The sequence below is a fragment of the Oncorhynchus gorbuscha genome, linkage group LG14 (assembly GCF_021184085.1).
Source record: "Oncorhynchus gorbuscha isolate QuinsamMale2020 ecotype Even-year linkage group LG14, OgorEven_v1.0, whole genome shotgun sequence".
Lineage (NCBI taxonomy): Eukaryota > Metazoa > Chordata > Actinopteri > Salmoniformes > Salmonidae > Oncorhynchus > Oncorhynchus gorbuscha.
The window spans coordinates 10,047,152-10,054,894 of NC_060186.1; the positions used below are offsets into that span (position 1 = coordinate 10,047,152).

At 39.4% G+C, this 7,743-nt stretch overlaps 1 long non-coding RNA gene across 1 annotated transcript; it reads right to left on the reverse strand.

Moving 5' to 3' along the window:
* Positions 1-970: 970 nt before the first annotated feature.
* Positions 971-2,830, reverse strand: LOC123994401. Its single transcript, XR_006831652.1, has 2 exons — positions 2,429-2,830; positions 971-1,469 (listed from the first exon to the last, which is right to left on the reverse strand). It is a non-coding gene; the product is annotated as an uncharacterized LOC123994401 (long non-coding RNA).
* Between the last annotated feature and the right edge of the window lie 4,913 nt (positions 2,831-7,743).

Genomic DNA, 7,743 nt, shown 5'->3' on the forward strand with positions numbered 1-7,743 from the left:
ATTTGTCTGCTGGTCAATGTAGGTACATCGGTCAAATGTGAGCCATTACCAGTCCACATGAAAAGCCAAACCAAAGGTGTTATGACCTCAACATGAATTCAAAGTTATAACCACTTCGGCCCCCCAGAACAAGTTCCCATATCAAATGTCGGATGTAAATGGAAGTATTCATCTCCAGCAAAGTATGAACTTTTTGTCCTGAGTAGGTTACTGACTGCTGGACCTGTGAATGAGACCTGATGCTGGACTGAACCATGACACACATGTACACTACACTATCTGCAATATCTACACTACACACACTATCTACATGAAGTATAATACTCATTTTATCTGTCATTAATTACATTATGGCATATATGTTATGTTTCACGTCCTGCATCCACCATAGAGGTTATGAAAACCAGCCAATCCCTCAAATCTGGCCCAGTCCAAGCTATTTCAATCAGTGATACTGTTCAACTGCTTGTGTGGTAGCCGTGGAAGTGAAACTGAGATTGACATAGAACCACCCAGCCCTGTCTGGTTGTCCCAGAATAGAGCAACCCTGTCCCCAGAGTGTTGGAGGTAGAGAAGACCTGTGGAAATATAATGAAGTGTAGAATACATATTGTTGAAAACCACTGCTAAAACACCTCATTTAATAAACATTGCAAATACACATATGTTATGAAAAATAACTATTTAGAAGTGAGAGTTCTGAGTGCAGATCTTAGAGGTTTATTATCAAATATCCCCTAATCATTATCCTCACTGGTATTGATGCTACAGTATAACTGGATCATTCAGTTGTAGAAATGAATGCAGAGTATTTTTTGGATCAGATACACTTTTAATTCTGTTTGAAAACATGAGTTATATGCAACAATGCTAAATTATGAAGCTGATTGATATAAATGAGTATGAAATGTGCTGCCTATTCATGAGATAGAGATCATTTGAATCATGATTAAATAAACGCTTGCGGTTATTTTTTAATCAAAACAAGCTTTATTTGAACTTGAAGGCAAGACGACATGTACAACTAAATCTCAAAATAGTTTAGCACACTGCACTACTGATATTCTTCACTATTATACTGGAACATTCAGCTCTAAAACACGAATGTTTTGCACCATGTGGGGAATCTCTAGCCCCCTACAATGGCTTCTACACACTACAGTGACTTTTCCGGAAGGCGGCTGAGTCACTGGTGTCGTCGTGGGCGACCCTGCAGGTGTAGACCTCTCCCTCTTCCCAGCGTGCCTTGCTCAGGGTCAGGGTGCTGCTGCAACTGTAGCGGCCACCCTTCTCTTCTTCTGTGGTGGTCAGGACCCCCTCCTTCACCTCTGCCCCGTCTACCTCCCAGCTCACCATCGCCCCCTGGGGGGAGTAGTCACTCAGCAGGCAGGCCAGTGTGGCCGAGCCCTCGGAGAGCTGCTCAGAGGACGGGGGGAACAGAGACACTTTGGGCCTGACAGAGGGTCCAGCTGGAAAAGAGGAGAGGGTCAGCTACCACTACTACTCTATAACATTAGGAGAGGGTCGGTTACTACTACTACTCTATAACATTAGGAGAGGAGAGGGTCAGCTACCACTACTACTCTATAACATTAGGAGAGGGTCGGTTACTACTACTACTCTAACATTAAGAGAGGAGAGGGTCAGTTACTACTACTCTATAACATTATCAGAGGAGAAACTGTTATCAGTTTACAAAACCATTTCAGAGCAACAATACACACAGGATGAACAACTAGCTACAGTACAGAGAACAGCTGACAACACTGAAACACTGAATCTATGAAGATAATGGCAAAAGAACTCTGGATGGATTTTTAGATTATCAATCCATCAGATAAATGCTCTACAGTTTAGCACACCAAGAGCAACTGAACACTAGGAGGGGTTTTCCTGGATAGAGATGAAGCCTAGTCCTAGACTAAAAATCACTTTAATATTGTCTGGATACAGTATCATTTAATATTCACAATTTTAAATGAGACATGAAATATCAATAAATGTCAAATCTACTGAGATACATGCCCCAAATGACCTCAAAATACTATTCAAAACTATAGATGAGGTTCCCCTTGAAACCATGGCAGTGTTAACATCTACTATGAATACTATACAAAGTGTTTCTTATATTATAGAAATAGTAGTTGCTACATCTAGACAGAACATTGAGCTGACATGCAATACTGTATATCAAAATGTGCCCTTTTTAAATCAAATCACACGTTAGAATACTTATGGTTTTATTACCAAATAATAATTCTCACTTCGGTGACTCTGCCCTCTAAAAATCTACCAATCTGTCCACAGAAATCTCTAAAAATATTTAGCCTAGAGGTCTTTCCTCTGGAGAAGATGATAACATCTCTTAACGTTGTTCAATAGCATGATTACATTTAGTTTTATGAGAGAAAGACAAAAATGGACTTACTTTTCACCACCAGTTTTGTGCCGCTTCCAAATGTCCACCACAGTGATTCATTGTGGTGAAGCCGCCGTACAAAAACCTCCTTCACACAAGAGTAAGCACCTTCACACACAGTGCACTCTCAGTACCACCCTGATAGTGCTGAAGTGCAAGTATAATACAATAGGTACTGAAGCACTAGAATAATAAAATAGTACCAAAGTCCTAGTATAATACAATAGAGACTGATAGTACTGAAGTACTAGTATAATACAATAGAGACTGGTAGTACTGAAGTACTAGTATAATACAATAGAGACTGATAGTACTGAAGTCCTAGTATAATACAATAGAGACTGATAGTACTGAAGCACTAGTATAATACAGTAAGGACTGATAGTACTGAAGTACTAGTATAATACAATAGTGATAATACATTACTGATAGTGAATAACTAGTATAATACATGATGTACTGATACTGATAGTATATATGATAGTGATAACTAGTATAATACATGATGTACTGATAGTTCTGAAGCACTAGTATAATACATGATGTACTGATAGTTCTGAAGCACTAGTATAATACATGATGTACTGATAGTTCTGAAGCACTAGTATAATACAAGATGTACTGATAGTACTGAAGCACTAGTATAATACAGTAAGGACTGATAGTACTGAAGTCCTAGTATAATACAATAGGGACTGATAGTACTGAACCACTAGTATAATACAGTAAGGACTGATAGTACTGAAGCACTAGTATAATACAGTAAGGACTGATAGTACTGAAGCACTAGTATAATACAATAGTGATATTACTAGTATAATACATTATGTACTGATAGTACTGAAGTAACTAGTATAATACATGATGTACTGATAGTTCTGAAGTACTAGTATAATATAATAGGGACTGATAGACCTAGTACTGAAGCACTAGTATAATACAATTGATATTGAGTAAATTCATTGTAAAGTATAATACATGATGTACTGATAGATCATTATAGACATTTACGATCATTATTATTTAGGTATTGCAAATATCATAACACAATCTGTATAATTAGTATCATCCTTACCAGGAAGACTATTTACATAGAACACTTTGCATCGGCAGCACATGCTTCAGTGCTCTGGGAGTGTTTATAGCCTTGTGAGGTAACACTTCAAGACAGAGAGCTATCCTTCATGACAACAGAACTTCCACTTTGACTTTGATCATGAGCTTCTTGTTGATATTTATGTTCTTAATTCAGGATAAGACTATTGAATATCATGATCTTCAAATTTTATTTCTTATTGAAATATTACATCTAAATTGCCTCTGCCTCAGACTGAGATTCATGAAAATGTAGACAAATCAAACACAGTTCAATAAAAATGTATTTAAATGTCCATTTCAGAATCCAGAGGACAGGTCACTGTGACTTAGACTCCTGCAGTGGAAACTGTTCTCCCAGGACAGCCTGTTGTTATTGTTAGGTTACTATTTTTCAGAGTAAATAACACACGGACACTAGAGAAGCTTTAACTAAGTTTAATTCTTCCAAAAGGTTCTGTACAGGTGTAATTCAGACAACCCAACATTCCTCCCATCCAGATATATATATCCACTTAAGACACTCCTCTCCAATCCTTACTTCCTATGGTTTGACAGAAAGAGTAACAAGATACCAAACCCTTAGTACTCCCTTAAGGGAATCTGTCCTCACCTCAACCCCTCCTTCACCTAATCCACAGATATCCATCGGTCTTCCCTATATCAACACGTTGCTCCCCTCTAGTCCATCAAACACATTCCAAAGCCTTCTGGCTTTCTACAGAGACCCCTTAACTTCTGACATAAAACCCAGTCCCTTTTACTCTATGCTTCTGATCTATCATGTCTTTAATATCTCAATGTTCAAAATGTCAAATCCAACATTATAAACCGTGAAACCAGTTCAAATGTAGCAGATGTTTGTGCTGGGGATTATACCTGTATGGCCTGGTATCACCAGAAACCTAGAAGAGCTCCTAAACTCCTGATGCACTCTTCAAATCAACGTCAGTCTGGGACTCCATCTAGATTCAATGGCAGTGGGTCTGGGAGTGACTTCACTCTGACCATCAGTGGAGTCCAGGCTGTAGATGCAGGAGATTACTACTGTCAGAGTTACCACTACATCAATAGTAAAGATGTGTTCACAGATATACAGAGTCATACAAAAACCTCTGTCAGACTGTACAGTGACTGTACTGATACAGCTGGGACCTACTGCAGGTGATGAGGGGGAAGAGACCGTGACATGGAACACTGATCACTAGATGAAGTAAATTGTGCCATGTGATAATATAGTTAGATCATGACATTCATCATCATGGTTGTGATCATAGAATGTCATATTATAACTATTTCATATAATAGGAATTTAGTAGGATCTCTGTGGTTGTGACTGGTTATATTTGTTATGACCTGGAAGTTCATATAACATTTTTTGAAGATTTAAAAACAATACCAGTCATAACTCCACAAGTACAGTCCATAAGAAGTACAAAAAGGGTGATATTAAATAACCGTTTCTTAATTTTAGCCATGTATAACAAGTTCCCATATGCACCTCACAACCAAATATTGGTGTGACCTTCTAACAGAATATACACTATTTTTAATGAGCAGGTTAGTGACTGTTAGATCTGTGAATGAGACATGATGCAGAACTCAGACATGTACACTACTGGTGGGAGGAGCTATATACAGTCTCTACATAAAGTATAATAACAATTTTATCTGTCATTATTTGCATGGTGGCATATCTGTTATGTCTTCCTCACTGAATCCACCATAAAGATTCAAACCAGTCCACTCCCTCATCTGTCCCAGTCCAGGGTATTTCAGGCAGTGTAACAGTAACAGTTCAACTGCTAGACTGGTAGCTGTGGGAGTGAAACTGAGATTTACATAGACAGGGCTGGGTGGTTCTGCTTGTCCCAGAATAGAGCAGTACTGTCACCAGATGTTCAGCTTGTCCCCAGGAGGTTAGAGATAGTTTTCTCTATGACAATATTGATTCTCTGATACTTGTAATATATGTGGATACTTTTTTTTAATGTAGCTTAAGGTGTGATCATCACATTGTTGAGAGTCCAAGATATTGATATTGAGTTGATAAAATAATTTGAATGTTGAAAGATAAATGAAATAATTCCACTCTGAAACCTTATTGTATGAAATTGATTAGAATCATACAAATTTAAATCTGAGGATGTGTGTAGTTTTAGTCAGAATTAGGTTAAACAATGTGTCTGTATAGTGGAAAAACACAGACTGTCTGAGCAAGGTGTAGCTTCGGAGCTGACTTGGCTAGGCCTCAGAGATTTGGGAGAGGACAGGGAGTACTTCTCAAGGTCTCCCTAATCTCGGGGGAATGGAACTGTCGGCTGGGTAGTGATACTAGTGGTGAGAACTGTGGAGAAGGATAAATCTCACCTACTGTTTGTGTGGAAATATGTGCGCAGCTATAAAATTGATGTTTTTGTATTCTTGACTTTAGAACGTTCTCTGAATAAACTGTACTAGCCTTTTGCATAAGCTGAGTCTTTGACTAATTATTATTAAACCCATGGTCTTACAAACCTCGGGGATTGGTAAAAGCTATTGATTATCATTGGGATTGAAAATTCCTGGTGACAGGTTTAACAACGTCTAGTACAGACAAGGATAACAGGGAGGGTAGTGGTTGTTCTGGGACAGGTTCAAGGAGACATGCCATTCCACTGAACCTGTCCTGGAGAAGGTTCCCTAGCCACTGAAGATCCTCCTCTGTGGGCTCTTAGGACAGAGTTCTTCAGCCGGGTACAGGTCTTCAGCCGGGTACAGGTCCTCCACTGAAAGCACCTGGTTGGGCATAACTGGCTTCCTCCACTCGCATTCCACATCCGTACGGCCGATATTGTGAACCGCCAACATATGCTGCGTGGCTACACTTTTGAGCTCCATGGAAGCATTCACATGTGGTTGAGAGAATCCCCTATTCCAGGGGTTCTTCAACTTATCTGCCTGGGACTCAAATTAGAAATTTGTTTTCCTGGGACCCAAGCTTATGAAAACATGCAACTATACGTAAATATCGGTACATTTCATTTCCCTTATGCCTAAAACAAATGCAATATAGAAAACAAAAAAACTATGAAATACCAATAAATATCTTTTCCTGTTTATTTTTCCCCATTAATAGCACTCTAACATAGCTGACTAGGTTGGAACTGTTGCTGTTAAAATACAATCATTTAATTCATTCTGAACTGGAATAAACTGACTGGTCACATCACACAGATGTATAACAGAACCACAGGAGGCTGCTGAGAGGAGGAAGGTTCAAAATAATGGCTGGAAAGGAGCAAATGGGAATGGCATCAAACACCAAGAAACCATATGATTGATGTATTTGATACAATTCCACTCCAGCCATTACCATGAGCCTGTCCTCCCCAGTTAAGGTGCCACCAACCTCCTGTGAACAAAAATAAAGAAAATAAATAAATAAATCAGGCATACTGTATATCTCATTGTAGAAATTATTGTTTCGAAAAATAATAGGTTGTAACTGTTGCTGTTAAAATACAATAAATAATTTATATTCTTAACTGGAATAAACTGATTGATCACATCACACAGATGTAGCACACAGATGTAGACCAGCAAACACACATACTCCTAATGAGAGGTGTGGCTGGTTGAAGTTTAACAAGCAGGTCTATTCTGGGCTCAGTTTGACAGTGCAACCCTGAGGTCATGTTCAGCATTGAGTCTGTTTCTGTACTTGTTTTTTAAGCATGCCAGAGTTGAGAACCCTGACTCGCATAGGTAGGTGCCAAACTGGACCAGAACATCTACTGCTTTCTCAGACAGGCAGGAGACCCCTTCCTGCTGTAGATGAGCAACCCAGGACTGTGTTTGCATCAAAAAGCATCTTGCTGCCATTGCTTGCTTGTAGTGTCACTAAGGCCTCCATCTCTGGCAGACTGCTTGAAAGGGATACCTCACCCATTGAAGTTTGAGATCTCTGTGGGTTAGAAAAGTACGGGTCAAAGTTCTGCTGCAGGCTGGCCATGTGCTCAGCCATGTCCTTCTTCACAGCTTCACATAGGGGGGAATCTGCTGCATGTGAGCTGACAGCACAGGGAACATGTCATATGCTCCAGCCTTCAGCTGTGACTGCCACAATCCCAGGGGTGCAGTGAATCCTCTGATGCCATCTTCAGGCTCCAAAATGGTTGATTCCTTGCCCTGGAGGCTTGAGTTTTACTCATTGAGCCATCTGAAAATGTCAACCAGGTAAGCCAGCC